This window comes from Alexandromys fortis, unplaced genomic scaffold (assembly GCF_014885135.2).
Source record: "Alexandromys fortis isolate MF-2015 unplaced genomic scaffold, M_Fortis_MF-2015_v1.1 scaffold_3, whole genome shotgun sequence".
Classification (NCBI taxonomy): domain Eukaryota; kingdom Metazoa; phylum Chordata; class Mammalia; order Rodentia; family Cricetidae; genus Alexandromys; species Alexandromys fortis.
Genome location: NW_026067909.1, coordinates 11808905 through 11827786, shown reverse-complemented (window position 1 = coordinate 11827786; position 18882 = coordinate 11808905). Strand labels below are relative to the sequence as shown.

Below are 18882 nucleotides of genomic sequence, written 5' to 3'. Positions count from 1 at the left end.
TGCTTTGTCCCTCGAGGAGAAAGACCATATGGGGTTGGTTAGGGTGTCTGTCAGTAGGGTCTTCGGTGTTTGTTATAGAGCTATTTCTCCTCTTGCAGCGTTACCCGAATCAGCCGCAGAAGAGACAGCCCTTGTGTTAGGTAAGCGCAGCTCTCACCAAGGCAGCTCCTGCTGCATCCAGGTCGGGCTGAATGCCCAGAGGAAGGCTGCAGAGGACCATGCTGGAGGGGACCGTCGTCCCCGAACATCACACACGGGACCATTGTGGGTCACCATTTGTAAGTCTCTGGGGTTAAGTCCCAGTAGTGAGCGTCTCTGCATTAAGTTGCGTGCCTCACGCGCCCGCGCCCTCTACACAGACCCACACTTGCCTGTGGCTGCGGCCATCCCGCCAGGAAGAGCCTTCACTGGAGGCGGGGTGGTCGGGTCCTGTTTGCTATTGATTGGTTCTGAGCGGCTAGTTGGAGGCGGGACTAGCCCACTTCGGCGGGGCAAACCCACAGGAGATAGCAGAGCTGAGCGTGGCGAACTGAGGACCAACCTGCAGGAGAAATCCGCCCCGCGCCCTCATGCCGTGCTGCACGGTGAGTGTGCAACACCCCCCACCCCACGCCACGGAGCCTCGTCCCATCCCTGAGCCTACGCTGCTGAGATGCGTTAGGAATCTGGGGGTCTGGAGTCATGCGAGGAGGTTAGGGACCCTTTAGGGTTTTCTGCTGACTTCAAAGTTTCCTGGAGTTGCACCTGGTCAGCTGAACCAGACGTCGGAGGATCGGAGGGGCATCTCTGCTCAGGTCTGCTGTCACCCAGAAGTTGTCAGCCTCACAGGCTGATAGCAGGCATGATGGGAGCAGGCAGCTGGTTCCAGCAGCTCTGAGGTTCCTTGGGCAAGATGCTGCATTGCACCCACACGCAGGGCCCCGCTCCCTTGTCAAGGTGGCTTCTTCCACCACCACTGCCGGCACTACTGCCAAGAGTGGCGAGGGGCCTGCATACGCTTCTTTGGTAGGGAAGCCCAACAAGCTCAGGTCCTATGCCTCCTCCTGCGGAGCCCTCTTCCAGGCTGGCTCAGACTTCCAGCTTTGTTCACTCTTTAAGAAGAAAGGGGCTGTTTCTAAATTCATAACTTAATATTGCAATGGTGAGATTTGGGGCAAATCTGAGGTGCTCTTTGGACGTATCTCTTCATGGTAAGAATGGGGGTGCTGGGGCCAACTGACTTTCCCTGGGTGAGGCTAGCTGTGGTCTTTGAGCATAGTTGGGCTCCTGGGACACTGACTGGTGCAGGCTCCCAGTGGTTCTCCACCTGTGGGTCACGACCCCTTGGGATCACATATCAAATATCCTCCATATCAGATCTTCATAACAGTAGCAAAATGACAGTTATGAAGGAGCAATGGAATAATTTCATGGTCGGGGGTCATCCCAACATGAGGAGCTATATTAAAAGGCTGCAGCATTAGGAAGGTTGAGAACCACTGCCCTAAGGAGAAGTTGACTTTGTGACTGATATGAAGAGACACACTGCCTGCCCCCCACTGCCTATAGTCTGCCCCCCTTCCATTGCCTGTATGATGTCTACGTGACCATGGCTGTGTAGGAGACATAGTTATCAGCTCTTGGGATGGCTCTTGAGAAAGGAGCTGCTCTACCCTGGTTTCCAAGAGCACATGTGTGGAGCAAGGCTGGTCCGAGACCCTCAGCGCCAGTCAGTGTGGGGGTGCTGGGGTCACATGAGAACTGCCAGGGGGAACAGGTGCCCAAGGCTCTTGCTCCTTACTGCAGCTGCAAAGAAGCAGGGTTTCTCTGCAGTTCTAGACCCCAAGGGGCTCTGGACTCTGGGTGGTGGTACTGGTTAGAGAGGACGGAGGCAGTGATGGAGCCTTTGGGACCTCATGCTCCCCAGGTACTAGGAAAGTCGGGGTTACCACTCTCCATGGCCAAAGCCCAGGAGGAACAAGGGTGACGGCTGCTGCCCGCTTTCTGCCAGCCTTTATGTAACACACCTTTCGAGAGATAGCCATAGATGGCTTGCCTGCCTTCTGGGAAGCCCTGGTTCCTGGAGGCTCTTCAGACTCACGGGCTTTCTACCCTGGTCATCCCTTCCATGTGCCAGCCGAGGGTCCCACCCGCCAGCGACTGCTGTCCTCTGGAGTCTTTGGAGCATCATGCCAGAACAGCCCTGTTTCTAGGCAAATATGGCAGCTGAGCAGCCGAGGTGGGGAACCTGAAGCTGGAGCCAATCCTGACTCTGTGGCCTTGGAGGACCACAATGCCATTCCGCACCCCAGTCTCCCCATCTGCAAATGAGAGATGTGCCTGCATAGGACATGCACGCTCAGGGGGACAGCAGGCTTGCTGTAAAGGCTTAAGCACCCTGCCTTGAAGAGCTTGCAGCACCAAGTCACGTAAAACTGCAGGGCAACTCCATGACATAGTCCAGGGGCCCAGGACTGCCACTAATCCTAGGAAGATAGAACTAATGGGGCGAGGTACATCAGGTATGGTCGAGAGTCTGAAGCTGGGGCTATAGAGTCCTGTGAGTCCTAGCTGTCTGCTTCTCTGAAGGTCTTAACAGGATTTGGAGTGCTATGGCCCTTGTTACCACAGTGCCCTTTCCCCCTGCATTGCCTCTCTGGATAGCCCATGTCTAGTTGATGGAGTCGTTACAGTTTCCCAACTCTGTGGCCCTCTCTGTACCTGGAGAGGAGTCTACACACAGACCTGCATCGCTAGGCTGTCCTTGCTATACCCTCCCCTTGGACAGGACATCAACAAGTCCTCAACTCCACTGACTGCTGTTGTGCTCGTTCCTATGAGGACTCACAAGCAAGGCAAAAAAAGGGCCAACGCAGGGCAGTGGAGCTGAAAAGACAGCTGCCTTGCCCTCCTTGTCTGTCCCTACTCCTGCCCGTCTGCCTCTTTGCCTCTGACTGGGTGCCCCAGGTGGCAGGCCACATCCCCAGGTGACAAGATCCGGGTCTAGGTCTCAGTGTATCCTGTGGCCAGTGGGCCAGTGAGTACACCTGCCAGACAGCCTCTCCAGTGGGCCCTTGTGGCTTGTGGGTTCTGCCTTCACCGTGTTCCCAGATCTACTAGGTAGTGAGCTTTCATAGTGTCCCAGGATTTCTGATACATCTACTGGATCAGTCAGGGCAGTACAGACACCTCTGCCCTAGCAACCCTGACCTGGCCTGACACGTGGTGACCAGCCCAGGACCCAAGGAAGCCCTCTGGAGAGGTCCCCAGGCTGAAGTACTCTATCCTATGAGCTAAGCTTGCCCCGAAATCAGTAGCTGGGATGGAGCAGGGGCCAGCCCAGGGAAATGGAAAATGAGACATGGGAGGTCTTCATAGAGGCTCTTCTGACCCTTATCATTGGCCCTGTGTGGAGCCCATCAAATAACAAAAGTAGGGTAGGTGGCAGGGACCAAGGCAGGGACAGTGGGGCGAGGTCGTGTTCTCAGAACCTAAGCTCAGATGCCAGTCTTGATACCGCTATGCTGAAGTGAGCATTTATAGCCTTCTTTGCTGTGCTTCTTCTATCTGGGAATAATACCAATGACAGCAATCACCTGCTGTGTTCAGAACTCAATGCTTGCAGATTGTTTGCATGGTGAGTAGTGAGATCGGTGTTTTGTGTGTTGGCTCCGGTGATGGTCAGGCCACTGGAACATCGCTCATTTCGATGTGACATTGCATATGGACAAATTGGAAGTGTGGATATTTATTCACTTTGGTTTTTTGGGAGAGTTTCCTGTAGCCTAGGCTAGTCTCAAAATGCCTATGTATAGCCGAGGCTGCCTGAACTCCTGATCCCCTTGCCTCCACCTCCTGGTTTCTGGGACCATAGGCATGCATCACCACACCCAGCTGAGGACTCAGAGTTTTGGTACTTTTAACACATCATGTAGACCCAGGTACGGTGCCCACAGGACCCACTAGCAAAATGTCCTTGAGCTTTGGGTCCCAGCAGGGTCAATCCCCTCCACAAGAAGATACCTCACAAACAAGGGCTACATTGAAGGAGCCTGCTAGAACCTGTATGCTAGGCTCTGCCTCAGGGGCTGCTGTCCCTAAGAGGTAGGACCTGCTGTGCTTTGTAGACACCAGGCCCCTAAGCCCAGGCTGGGCCCCATCCAGACATCTGTCACTGACTGGGCCCCATGTACTCTCCCTGGGGGATCTCTGGCTCCCAGTTCCTCGACATCCTTTGTCTCTGGCCGGCTCCTGGCCTTGGCGAGCAGGAGGAGGTGAGGACAAGAATAACAATCGGGCTGAGAAAAGCCTCTAGAGCTCCTGTTTCCAGCCAAGGAGGAGAGGGAAAGAGCTGGGCAGGGCGGGAATTGAAGCCAGCAGGTGCTCAAGTGAGAAGATGCCTGCTGTCCCTGAGAGCCCCTGGCTGATAAGGGCCAATTCAAGGCCCCCTTCTACTGAGGCCACAGCCGTGGTTGGGGTAGAGGATCTATGAGCCACAGAAGCCAGGAGCAGGGATGACAATAGGGGGCGTGTTTGGGTTGGTGGCTGCTGGGGAGAGGCATATTTTACCTGGGTGAGGGACAAGGAGGGCTTGGCAATACCAACATCCCAATATTGGGCTTATTGCTCCTCTTCAGTTAGAGCCCCATCCCCAGACCTCATGCACCCCAAGCCTCTGGACCCTCATTGCACGAGTCAGACAGGACAGATCGCTCCACCCTACCTCCTCCTCACAGTCTCCAGGGCAAAGCTGGAGCAGGAACAAGGGTACTCAAGGCCTGCCAGCCAGCCAGAGAAACCTGCAGGACACCCAGTGCCAGGATGACCTGCGACTCTGTCCTCATCTTCCACCTCCATCTGGTGAGAGTCACACCTTGGCTGAGTCAGGAGCTGTCCTTCAGAGGACAGCAGTCCAAGCTGGCCCATCATTTGTCCTTGTCACACCAGTGTCTTTTTCTCCAGACCCTGCTGTTCTAGGAGTGGGTGGCTGCCACGTCTTTTTGGCTCTGTCTCTAGACCCGGGGACTGTCCAGAACTACCTCAGGCTGGGGCTCCCTGGTATCACAAGAGGTGAGAGACACAGTTGCTGCAGCTGTTGGGGAGATAGCAGGCAGGGAGGGGCAGCAAGGAGGGATCTCCAGGCAGGCTGCCCATCCATCTTTTTGTGTTTAACCATATGCTCCCCAGGACAACAGTCTGCGAGATGGGACTCAGTCTCCCTCGCCACCAGATGGGTTCCCTGGGGAACATACAGGGCCTTACCCTCGCCAGATTCGTGTCACTCCTGGGCGCTGACCAGCTGTGAGGCTGCTGCTGGCTGCCCATCTGGACCCAGCCCTGGCCTCCCTGGGCTTCTGAGCCAAAGGTTATGACAGGCAAACTCTGTATTTCTCCAGACCTGGGACTTGTCCTTGATACTGGTACCCTGTACCTCGCCTCAGCTGTCCTTGTCAAGTGTGTGGGAAAAGCAAGGTCACACAGACCTCCAGCACAGGCGGGGCCTGAGGAAGGAGGCCCAATAGCAGGACAACGTTAACAAAGCTCTGTGGCCAGTGTCAGAATGCTCTCCTCTGCTCTCTCTCCTCGCCAGGCATTGTGGGTCCCTGGCCAGAGCCCAAGAACCTATGTGTGCAGCCAGTCCACACAGACATGCTACATATGTGTTCCCTGGTGATCTCAAAGCCCAATGGGTCTGGAAGCCAGCAGCTCTTCTCAGTGACAGACACAGCTTCTTTGATTACTCTGTGGAAAGAGCCATCAAAGAAAGGCTGTCAACTGCAAGATGGCTGTGGGCCTCCCCATGCTACCACACTCAGCCCACGGGACCATTCATTTAAATTTTTAAAGATTTATTTTATTTTTACTTATGTGTGGCAGGTAGAACAGGCAACACCCCTCAGCATGTGGTCGGCCACGGTGCCTCTCTGTCTAGGAGGAGACTGCTCCGCTCTCAGAGACTTTCGACACCATTGTCGAAGTCAATAGACCGTGCTTGCCAGGGCTAGTGTTCTGCATCTGTGTGCCATCAGGTTCTACCTGTGTAGTAAGGTGGTTTTTTTTTCTAGTTCTGGGAAAATTCATGCATCTTAACAGGGATCCATCAAGTCTGCATGCAGCTTTGGGAAGTGGGACATCTTCAGGAGCCACTCTGGAACATTCCCACCCGCTTCCCATGTGAGCCCAGCATCCTAGTCACAAAGCAGTATGCCTTGGCAGCCACTGGCCACCTAAGGCTCTTTAAGCTGACATTTAAATTTCCTAAAGTGAGTTCCTGGGTTGCCTACTACACCTTCAATCTGCATTCATGTGTGCTTGGTGGCAGCCACACCAGGCCACTTTGCTTATAGAATATTTTCATAATTCCAGAAGGCTCTGTTATATAGCATCCTTTTTTGGTTGTAAGAGCCTGAAGGTGTCAGAACCGCAAGTTCTGAGCTGGGAAGGAGGTGGCTCCGTTTGTAAAGTCCTTGCCGTGAAAGCACGAGGACCTGGGTTTGAGTCCCGGAACTTCACTTGTAAGAACTGCGCATGGTGGCACATATTTGTAACCCCAAATCTGGGGAGGCAGAGATGAGTGGCTCCCTGGGACTCAGGAGTGAGCCATTCTAGCCTAGCCTAATTGGAAAGTGCTAGGCCAGTAAGGGACTTGAAAAACACAAGGTGAACAGTGCCTGGGGAACAACACTTGAGGGTGATCTTGGGGACACACACACACGGGACAGGAGGATATACAGAGAGCAAACATCCCACTGGAAACGGGGAGGATGGGGTCCCCATCCCAGACCTGCATACAGCCAGGGAGGATATGCTCATTCCTTCTTTGCTCTGTCCTCTGCCCCATAAATGAATGTTTTTTTTTGACATGTACCAGTTGTCCCCTCTACCCTCAGAAATGAAGTGAACTTTCCCACCTGAGGCCAGAGCAGTGGGCTCACGGAGGCTCAGGAAGGGCCTCTGCTACTCCCCATCCTTCTTCTGAGCCTCATAATCCCATCCACATCACTCCAGGTCACCCTGTGTCCCTTCCTCTCTGGCCAGCAGAATGAGACATCAAGGGCTGAGCTTGGACTGCCAGCCTGTCATGGAGTTACATGGCCTCCAATGGGGCAGGATACAACCCATCCCCTTTCTGTATACCTGGGACTAGGGCTAGGCCAGGCCCTGAGCCAAGAGTTGCTCTTCCCAGGGTATAGGATCCCTGACACCTACTGTCCAGCTGCTCCTATGCCAACAGGTTCCTCACCCAGGAAGGATAAGACTACACTCTGGTTCTGCTGGATGCTTGCTTGAGGCCCCAGGGTCAGAGACTGAAAATGCCAGTAGGCTCTATCGCCCCTTCTCATACCCCCAAGAGGGATGTAGGACCCAAGCTGTGCCCTGATGACTAGACACAAGACCTACCAGGATAGAATTTGCTTTGGACTGGACCAAGTCTGATCTGGGACAGAATGACCTCCAGGGGTCAGTTATTCAGCTTGTATCTATCCCACGGCCCCTCTGCATGTGTGTACATGTTCCACGGCCCTCTGTACTTGTGTACATGATCCATGACTGCTCTGCATATATGTACATATCCTGTGGCCTCTCTGTGTATGTGTACATGTCCCATGGTCCCTCTTTGTATGTGTACATGTCCCATGGTTTCTCTGTGTATGTGTACATGTCCCACGGCCCCTCTGTGTATGTGTACATGTCCCACAGCCCCTCTGCATATGTGCACATGTCCCACAGCCCCTCTGCATATGTGCACATGTCCCACGGTCCCTCTGCGTATGTGCACATGTCCCACGGTCCCTCTGCGTATGTGCACATGTCCCACGGTCCCTNATATGTGCACATGTCCCACGGTCCCTCTGCGTATGTGCACATGTCCCACGGTCCCTCTGCGTATGTGCACATGTCCCACGGTCCCTTTGTGTATGCGCACATGTGCTTTTGGGAGACTGCTCCTTGTCGCTGGCATTTCTTTCCATCAATGTGACTTTCTGGGCAGCTCCAGTTTCATCTCTGATAAATGTGCTGATAAAACACCCCAACAGAAGCAATCTAGGGGAGAGAGGGTTCATTTCAACTTACAATTCCAGCTTATTGTCCACGAGACCTGGGAAGTCAAGGCAGCGCATCCATAGTCAAAGGCAGAGGGAAATTAGTCAATTAATTCAGACGCCCTCGGTTGCTTGCTTGTGCTCAGCTCCACCTCTCCACTATCCCATAGTTCAGGAGCACCTGCCTAGGGACTGGTGACGTCTACAGTGTGGCATCAGGTAGCTTCATTAAGACAGTCCCCCACAGACAGGCCCACAGCCGCCAGCTGTCCCCGCTCCCTGCCCGCCACCATCGTCATGTGGATGATTCATCCCTCTTGAGATTCTCTTCTTCCGGGGTGATTCTAGGCTGTGGCAAGTTGACCCCTAAAGCTAACTGTCACACAGGTACCAGTATAGTCCACACAGGTCGTCTTGATAGTGTATGGCTGTGTGCGCACATTGGTGTAACTGCTGCCACCGCCCATTTGCAGAGCAGACTGGACACTCTAAGAGCAGTCCTGGGGTTTCCAGGTGTCCACCTTGTTCCCTGGCAAACCTGATCTCTCTCCTGACCCTACACTTCTGCCTTTTCTAGAAAATTGTATGGACAACGGGTGGGCAGACATTTGTTTGTGCTTCTTCCATGTTGTGGAGAGCTGCAGAGATCCCTGCTTGCTGCTGAGTAGAGGAAGGGGTTGGGGAGGGGATGTCAAAGCCCTGGTGCTCCTGCGTCACATTGAAACGTGCCAGTTTGCTTCTGTCTTGAGCGTCTGTGAATGAAGCCATGGACAATACACACATTTCCGTGCAGATGTCGCTTTGCTTGGGTGGGTGCAGTGCAACGAAGCCGCGGAGTCTTCTAGAAGTGTGTAAATCAGAAACTGCCAATCTGCCTTCTGAAGGCCCGAAAGCCACTTGACGTTCGTTTCAGCGACACATAGGGGCGCTGTTGTTCCATGGTCGCCCACACCATCTGTTGTGCTCTGATTTGCCGGGAACTAATGGGCTCTAGGTCCCAAAAGCCCCTTCAAGGGCACATCCCAGCCCCGCCTCCTAAGGGTCTCGCCACCTCCCAGTAGTGCCACAGGTTGGACACAAATCCTCCTTACGTGGTTTTGGCAGACACTTCTCTAAGAGGCGGCATGGATCAAGGTTTGTCTGTCTGCGGAGAAAAGGCCAATTGTCACAGTCCCTTTTGTTTGGCAGCTTGCCTTTTCTCCACTGATCTGCCTTTTTTTAATCTTTGTGTCTGTGTCTAAAACCAATGGCCCATGGATTCCTGGACTCTGCTTCGTTCTGTTAAGCTGTGTCTTTCTTTTGCCAACACTAATACAGCACAGAATTGATTCTTGTGCATTTGCGGTGAGTCCCTAAGCCAAGTGGCAAGAGCCCTCCCACCACGCTGTGTCAAAGCTGCATCAGCAATTCTACTTTTAAAAACTATTTCTATTTTAATTATGTCTGTGGACATGTGCTTGGGTGGAGGCCTGTGCACTCGAGTGCAGGTGCCTGTAGAGGCCAGAGGCATTAGTTGCCCCAGAAGTGTAGTTCCAGGCTGTTGTGAGCTGCGCAGTGTGGGTACTAGTAACCAAATTCAGATCCTCTGCCTGATCTTAACCACTGAGTCATCTCTCCAGCCCCAGCTACTTCAAAAGAGATTTTTTTTAATTGTTTGGCAGTGGAGATGGTTAAACAGGGAAAGGTGTCCGTCCCCTCCCCCACCTCCCGCAAGCCTGATGGCTTGCCTTCAATTCCTGGAATCCACATAGAGATGGAAGGAGAGGACAGACTCCAGGAAGTTGGTCTCTGACCTCCACATACATCCTACAGCATTGTGCCCCCTCCACACATTACATACACACAACAACAACACTAATTATAATAAGTTTTCAAAAACTTATTGATATACATGACTTGTACAAAGTAATGGGTTTCTTTTGGGTTTTGTTTGATTGCTCGGGTCCTGAAAGTGGTTTTTATTAGTATTGTGTGTATATATGATCCTCCCCTCCCACTTCCCACATCTCCCTTGGCACCCTTCTTATTTCATGTCTTTTTGTAAAAAATTTTTAAACATTTACAAATAAATAGGTTTTCATTGACAGTAGATATAACACAACTTGCTACCGCTGGGAACTGAACTTGGATCCTCTGAGTCTGGCTTATTTTGCTTAGCGTGATTCCCAATTCTTCCCATTTCATTCTTCATGCCTAACTACAACTCCATTGTGCACACTCATCTGTTGACCCTGAACATGCCTCATTTCTCCACTGTGCACCTGTGAATGCACCCCGAGGCTGCCCCAAATAACACCATGATGAATGCTGCCTATTGGTACGAATTTTAGAATCACCCTGCTGGGCTTTTGTTGGGATCCCACTGAGTCTTAGCAATGATGACTCCTGACTAATGCTGAGATTTCCGATTGTTTTGTCTGTAACTAAACCCTTGGTATATTAAACAGATAGATGCTGAGTATTTCCCACACTTAACTGTATGTGAATGCTTCAATAATACCTAGTACTGATGTCTTCAGTGTGTTTTCTTTCCCAGTACTTACACACACACACACACACACACACACACACACACACACACGCACGTATGCACGCACTCACGCACGCACGCACACACGTGAGCTTTACCTTATGGTGTTAGGACCTTGTTCAACCCAGTACTGGGTCTGAACATTTTGTCATTCTGTAGGATGTCTCACATAGATAATTATATCCCTCGCAAAAAGACGAAATGTCATTTCTCCCTTCCCAATATGTCTTGCTGTCCCTCCTGTCCCCTCCCCCTTTCTCTTCTTCCTTCTCCCTCTCTTCCTTCCCATCTTTCTCCTTCTTCCGTGCTGGGATGGAGGCCAGATGTGCTGGTTAAGTGTTTGTTTGTCAAGTTGACACAAGCTGGTGTCATCTGAGATGAGGGAATCTCAGTTAAGGAATTGTCTCCCTCATTTTGGCCATGGGCAAGTCTGTGAGGTATTTTCCTGTTGAATGATTGTTGTGGGAGTGTCCAGCCCACTGTGTGTGGTGCCACAGTGGTCAGGTGATCCTGGACTGTACAAGAAAGCAGGCTGAGCAACCCATGTAATCACATTGCTCCATGGTCTCTGCTTTAGTTCCTGCCTCTGGGTTCCTGCCTTGAGATTCTGCTCTGGCTTCCCTTCATGGGGGGACTGTGACCTGTCAGCCAAATGAACCTTTTCCCTCCCTGAGTTGCTTTTTGGTCATGGTGTTTATCACAGCAACATAGAAACAAACCAAGGCACCAGGGCTTTTAAAGCTAGACAAGGGCTCTGCCACTGAACACCAGTCTCTGCTCCATGAAGTTTTAGGTGTTGTTTAGTTCTGCACAGATGGGTATTTACAATGTGGATACCCTTTTCTTGTCCCACTGAGTAGTCCAGGACCCATAAGTACTGCTGAATAGCAGCGAGACCCTGGATGCCTCGCTCTATTCCTGCCCCAAGGAGAAAGTACTGATGTTTCTCTGTCCCCTGTGATATTGGCAGTGGGTTTTCTCACATGCCAGGAGTTGCAGGTGGCTGTGAGCTACCTGGTGTGGATGCAGGGAACTGAATGTAGGTTCTCTACCATAGCTCTGTGCGCTCTTTTTAAAAACAAAACAGACAAAAGTAGTTTTGAAAACCAGAAGATTTTTTTAAAAAATTATTTTTATTATTTTTATATCTATCTATCTATCTATCTATCTATCTATCTATCTATCTATCTATCTAGTTTTTTGTTGTTTTGTTTGTTTTGTTTTGTTTTGAGACAGGGTTTCTCTGTGTAGCCCTAGCTGTTCTGGAACTCATTGTGTAGACTAGACTGGCCTTGAACTCAGAGCTCCACCTGCCTCTGCCTCCCAAGGACTAGGATTAAAGATGTACACCACCACCACCTGGCCAGAATATTTACTCTCTGATTGATTGTTGAAATCCTCAGGATGAACTGGATGTTGCAACAACTGCCCTTTTAGATTTAGGTATTGTTCCTTCACAGAATCCACGCCTTGGTGCCTCAGTTGCCCGGTCCTGCTAGTGTTTTGTCCCTTGCACTGGGTAGGGTAGCCACATTGCCACAGGTCTGCTTCTGAAGTTGGTAGGCCTCAGAGCCCCAGCGGCAGCACAGATGTGTGTCTTACTGTGATGCTCTCCAAAAGATGACTCTGCTGTCATCATCTTGTTTCTGCCACCAATGTCAAAGAGCCAGTATGTAATCTTAACCACTGAGCCCTCTCTCCAGCGCCTGGGTTCCGCTCTGTGGGGAGGACTGCATGGCTTTTCTTTTTCAGTGTGCTGTGATGATGCAGGATATTGACAGTGTAAGGAATCCTACATGGGCATGGTATTTACATACAGGTGGACCTGGTTAGCTTTTTCTGCTTGTTTCTATGTTTCCTCTTCATGTTTTGGAAACAGGGTCCCCCTAGGTAGCCTCTGCAATGCTGGGAGCACAGGGGAAAACAGGGGGGCACCAGCAGGCTTGGCAGTCACTGCTTATGATCTGAGAACAATGTATCCATTCCTTTTTTTTTTTTTTTAAACCTCTGTGTTATGACACTCTCAGTCATTCTCGGAGCATCTGCTGTGAATGCACTCTGGGGAGGGAACTCCTGGAGAGAAGGAAACAGGCTCTGACCTCCAGGAGATTGTGGCTGGCAGATAAGGTCATACGCACTGCATGCCGGCAACGTTGCAGAAGACAAATGGTAGAATCTGAACCAGTGGAAATGTTGTAAACGCAGTACTTAAGCGTGAAATTCTTTTAATTTTTTTTTTTAAATTAAAACCAGGAAAGAATCCAGGCAAGACAGCTGCTGCTCAGGCCACACCCACTTGCAGCAGCCTCCTGTAAAGAAAAGGGCAGCCCCTGCCCAAAGCCTGTCTGTGACTCCTTACCCTTTAAGATGCCCCAGGTGCAGGACTCCAGGAGAGAAAGGCAGGCACAAGTGCCCACGAACATTTCCAGGCTCAAGTTGCCAGAGTCCAGGACTTCAGAGGGCTGTGGGGTGGCCCATCCCCCACCCATACAGTGGGTACACCTCAGCTGGATGTACCCCTCCTCCTCACTGCACCACATCCACCTTCCTGCAATACAAGACTCCCCTTTCCTTCCATACCAGCTCACTGGGAACCAGAGACAGCCTGATGCCGTGAAACCTCTCTCTTCCCTGAGCTCTGTAAGAAGGGACATCAATCTCTGATGTGGGCCTGAACCCTCACCATAAACCCCACCATGCTGTTTATCTGTGATGTTGGGGTCTGAATTCTCCCCAGAGCCCTTGCCATGCTGCTGTCTGTCTGTCCATAGTGTTAATGACTTTTTGAATAAATTTCTTACCAAATGAACACTCTACTTCAGTGTGCCCCAATTAAAAAAATCTTCCAACAACGTGCTTTTGACATAGAAAACATGTGCCCCTCAGTTACCTCAATGGAGATTTAGCACTCCTTGAAGTCCATATTTGTATTATCATGAAAGGACAGTGAGGAAACTGAGGCACTTACAGATCAAAGTCAGCTGTGGTAGGGAGCCACCTGGAGCCCTGACCCCCCCCCACGCCAGACACTACATCTTTCCTGTCCTTAGACTGGGAACCTCCCTCCCCATCCTGGATGTCAAGGATGGGTGTATGTCAACCTTAGTCTCTCCTTTTTGAAGATTTCTTTTACTTTTAATAATGTGCACATACATGTGTGTGTGTGTGTGTGCGTGCGCGCGCGCGTGCATGTGTGCATGCACCTGTGAGTACAGTTGCATGAGAAGACCAGAAGGGGGTGCCAGATCCTTTGGAGCCGAAGTTACAGGAAGTTTTGAACCAATGTGAACTGAACTCAGGAATTCAACTTGGATTCTCTGCCAGGGCAGCAAGTGCTTTTAACCACTGAGCCATCTCTCCAGCCTCTTGACCTCCTTAAACAAGCCTAGACAGAGTTCCATCCTTTCAAGGGACTCTTGATCACCAATGCCAGGTACTCTACTACAGAGTCACATCCCTCTGCCATGCTTGTCCCTCTACATCAGTGGTTCTCAATCTGTGGGTCGTGACCCTCCCAGGAGTGTCAAACAACCCTTGCACAGGGGTCTCATATCAGATATCCTGCATACCAGATATTTACATTACAATTGAAAACAGTAGCAAAATTGCAGGTATGAAGCAGCGACACCAATAATGTTATGGTTGGGGGTCACCACAATATGAGGAACTGTATTAAAGGGTCACAGCATCAGGAAGATTGAGAACCACTGCTCTAAAGGGACAGATTTTTTTTTCACAATCAAAAATAATATCAATGGGTTGAGGAAACAGCTCAGTTGGTAAAATGGTTGCCTTGCAAATGGGAGGACCTGAATTTGATCCCTAGGACTCAAGTTAAAAAAAAAAAAGTTCAGGCTGGGCTGCCATGGCACAGGTCTTTCATCTTGGCACTTGGGTGGCAGAGGTAGGCAGATCTCTGAGTTCGAAGTAGCCAGGTCTACAGGGTGAGTTCCAGGACATCCAGGCTTACACAGAGAAACCCTGTCTTGGAAAACAAGACAAAACAGAAAACAAGAACAAAACTGAAAAAAGAAAATGCAGGCATGGTGGCAAACACTTGTAATCCCAACATTAGTGAGGTTAAAGCAAAGGGCTCCCTAGTACTTGCTCACTAGCCAGCCTAGCCTCATTGGTGAATTCAAGTCCCAGTGAGAGGCTATCAAAGTGCCAAGTGGACAGCACCTGAGGACCCACACTGAGGTAGACCTGTGGCCTCCACATGCACACACGCAAATAAGACCAGTCTTTCTTTTCTCAGAAACCCTATCTTAATCCACTCTGATCGAAATAAAATCTACATCCATACATCTCCTAGGAAGCCCTGGGCTCGACAAACCTCCCAGCCTCCTTTCACCTCCTGCCCTTCTCCCTACTTGGCCGTCCTGGCCATCCCAGCCTCTAGCCACCCCATGAACACCAAGAGCATAGCCTCCTCACTCCTGGCACCTGCTGCTTCCTCTGCCTGGGTTGTCCTGAGTTCCAGATGCCACACGCGCTCCCTCCCTGAAGCAGCTGGAGGTGGAAACTGCTCTCGTTATCACCACTTACTTGTGAGGAAACTGAGGCAAAGAGAGTTGCACAGCTCGCTCAAGGCTGTCCTAGGTGCTGGAACTCAACAGTGTGCCCTTGCCCAACTTGCTCCTGCACAGCCCAGCTCCAAGCCTTTTTGCTCTTGTTCATCTGACAGTCAAGGAAAAGGAGGTCCATCCAGGAGGACACTCGGGCTGGGGCTCAGGCTCAGTTGGTAGAGTGCTTGCCTGGAGTGTACAAGACCCTGGTTTCTAGCCCCAACACTACATGACTTAGGAGTTCTATTGCTGTGAAGAGACACCATGAGCACAGCAACCCTTATAAGGAGAACATTTAATTGGGGTGGATTCACTTACAGTTTCAGAGGTTTGGTCCATTATCATCATGGCAGGGAGCATGGTGGTGTGCTGGTTACATCTTGATCAGAAGGCAGCAGGAAGTCAACTGAGACACCGGGTGGTATCCTGAGCATAGGAAACCTCAAAAACCCACCTACACAGTGACATACTTCCTCTAATAATGTCATACCCACTCCAACAAATTACACCTCCTAATAGTGCCACTCCCTTGGGGGCTGGTTTCTTTCAAACCACCATACCACCTGAAACCAGGTGTGGCAGCACACACCTGTAATCCCAGCAGTAGGGAGGTGGAGGTAGGAAGATCGGAGGGTCAGGCTCATCTTCAACTACATAGTGAGTTTGAGGCCAGCACGGGCCACATGAGGCTCTGTTTAAAACCCAAGAGGAATGAGGTGCTGCATGGTGACAGCCAGGCTCAGCAGCGGCAAGATTGGAGCCTGCCTCTAGTCACCGCACTGCCTTTCCCAGCCAAGCAAGGAGCAGGATGGGGGGGGGGGGGGAGTTCTGGTCAGCCTAGTTCCAGCTGTGCACCTGTCTCTGAGCCAGACAGGTGGCAGGTTCCTCAGCCCACACTTGGCCATCTGGCTCTGGGAGACCCTCATTCAAACTGTGTCCCCCTACCCCCACCCCCCAGCTCACTCTTCCTGCCTAGCCCTCCCACCATTTTGCCAGTAATCTGGCCCCTACAGTCCTTTTCAAGTAACAAGTGAAGGCAATTTGCTGAGACCTTGCCCCAGGGGACAGGGGCCTTGTTTTCTCCTTTGATTTCCCCTGAGGATTGGCCCTAGCAACCACTGTTTTACTGGGTTCTGAGAGCCACACCCAGCTTTTTGTTTGAGCTTGGAGCAGACCTAGCAGACAGACTGGTCTCCATCTGCAAGGTGGCCCACACTACACACAGCCCTGCTGGAAGGGCAGAGCCATCCCTTGGATCTCAAGAAGGAGTTTCCACCATGGCCCTGAGCATCTTTTCTGAGCAGCTCTGCATCCGAAGGCCTCGCCAGGTGACTGGGGTTGAACAGGGATGGTCCTGGGGGAACTGAGGACCAGCGAGTCCAGACAGCCCACCTGGCCTGCTCATCTGTGCACAAGAGGCTGGTACTCGTCCACCAGGTGGAACCCCACCACCTAGTCTGGCAGGGTGGGCATGGCAAGGGGTCAACAGGGCCTGTAGTTGTATATCCCAGGCTTGCATTCCACAGCTCTGCCCAGTGGCTTTTAGCAGCAGTGGAGCTCCACAGCCTGGAAGCATGTCTGCTGGCAGCCGCACTCACTGATAATGCAGGAATCAGGTGGAATTCTGCCCACGCTCACGCCTGGATTCCTAAAGTTAAAGGTTCTTTTGGGAAAAGCCGCCACTCCTGTGTCCAACCTGATTTCAGGGGTCCAGAAGAGGCAGGCCCAACTTTCTGTTTAGGTGGCCCTTGGGATGGACCCTTCCACATCCCCAAACGCCTCATGCTGAGGACTGAGGCTGGAGACCCCTAAGATCAGCCCCTCTCTATGGGTGGTATAGAATTAGAGAAGTGTCTTCTAAATATGGAAGGAATGAGGTATCTAGAGAGTTCTTGTGGGGTGGGAAAGGATGGTAGTCATACAGGACTTTTCTTACAAAAATCGGGACTTCTAATTATTATTAATTCTATTTGTGAGTGTGTCCCATGGTGCAGGTGCCAATAGAAGCTAAAAGAGGTCGTCAGATCCCCTGGAGCTGGAGTTACAGGTGGCTGTAAGCAGCCTTACCTGTGTGCTGAGAATGGACCTCTGGTCCTCTGGAAGAGTAGCATAAGCTCTCAACCTCTGAGCCATCTCTCCAGCCCCAAGAGTCAGATTCTCAGCCAAGGCATCCTGAAAGAAGTCTAGCGGGAATCATGGGTGGCGACCTAGGGGTCCCCTTGACCCCTATGTAGGACAAGACTAGTGTGTTTGGTTTCTGGGTATCTTGTGCTTTGAGAAAGGAGGAGGCAACGCACACAGGTTCACCCCTCAAACAGAAGACCCTTCCTCAAGACTGACCCTGCTTACCACTGCTCTCCCCTTCTCTGGCTATTTGTGGGGCGGTGTCCCCAGCCTCGGCGCGCAGGTGCCACCCACTTGTCTATACTTAAGGATTCCTATGTCCCCAGCGCGCATCGGGGAGGAGGAGCAGGCTCCAGGCTGGGACTGGATCCCCAGAGCGTCTCCCCAGCAGCCGATCCGCCCTCCGTCCGCCCGGGGTTTTGCGTCCGCCGCTCCCTCCTCCCTCCTCCGCCCTCCGCTCCCTCGCTCCGCCTCGCCTGGATCAGCCCTCTGGTATTTCCTGCTGCTCGGCGACAGCTGAGCCCCTCGCGGGCCCAGCGCGGCCCGGCCCGGCCCGAGCACTGAGTGCGACCGCCACGGTAGGAGCTGCGCTGCTGGGGACCGGGAGGGATAGGGATGGTAGACAGGCCCGGAAAGGCCAGGAGGGGACTCAGCAGGCCTGAGAGGCTGCAGAGCCAAGGAGCCGGCGTGGGGGTCAGGGAACCCTCACAGGCTGATCTGGGAGCTCCTTGGATGCAGCTGGGTAGACTCTGGCAGCAGCCGGTACGGGGAACAGCGCCTGGCTGGGGATCCCGGGTGTGTCGGGGACTTCTGCGTGGCGGGTGAGGCCCGCGAGTGGGTGCGGCATGCCCAGCCCCGCTTCCCACTTAGTGGGGCTTAAAGGAGTCAGGACCAGGCGAGTGGGTGGGAAGGTCTGGCTGCCTCCGACCCCGGGTCGGAGTACCCCTGCCCAGTCATAGCAAGGAATTGGTGTCTAAGAAGTCTGAGATCTCAGGTCTCTGGCTTGATTCCCAGATGATTCGGCAGGGTCAGCAGAGCAAGTGGCCGCTGACCCCACCTTGCCCTTGGACTCTGCCCATCCATCGTCTCCATCCATAGGACTGGGTCCCTAAAGAAAGGGAAGGAAATTGGCGTTGTCGAGATTACTTGAGACTGCGCTTGAGGTTTTCTGGGACTGGGGTGGAGTAGGACCTGAACCCCTCCCAACTACAAGTCTAGCCTGGCTTTGCCTCCCAACCAGACATCCTGGCTCTTTAGTTCCAAATCCCTGGAGTCCCAATTGTGAGTGGCTCCTAGGGGTGTAGGCAGATACCTACTCCAGAGCCAAGGGGGCTGCTTCACCCCTCACCCACCTTGGGCCAGGCGGGTCTTATAGCTGGGAGGGGCTTACTTACCAGAATCCCTGGTTTGAATTTCTTATTTTTGCCATCTCAGGGTCTCCCCTGGAGGCTTGTCACGTACTTGTCTATACTTAAAGATTCCTATGTGTGTCTGCCATTGGCTCCAGCCTCTGCAAGATGCCTTTGTCAGGTCACAGGCGCAGGAGTGGTGGTGCCAGGTCCTGGAGAAGTAGACAAGACCTTTGGGGGTGGCTATTGCACTTTTGAATTTGTTTGTCCTGATTGAGTCCAGTAGC

At 52.1% G+C, this 18882-nt stretch overlaps 1 protein-coding gene across 1 annotated transcript in view; it reads left to right on the top strand.

The window, feature by feature from the left end:
- The first annotated feature begins 17718 nt into the window (after window positions 1-17718).
- Osbpl5 (oxysterol binding protein like 5) overlaps window positions 17719-18882 on the top strand; it is a 56084-nt gene continuing 54920 nt past the window's right edge. The window contains exon 1 of the mRNA XM_050136731.1: window positions 17719-17824. The gene's annotated coding sequence lies outside the window, so the exon portion shown is untranslated. The remainder of the gene's footprint in view (window positions 17825-18882) is intronic.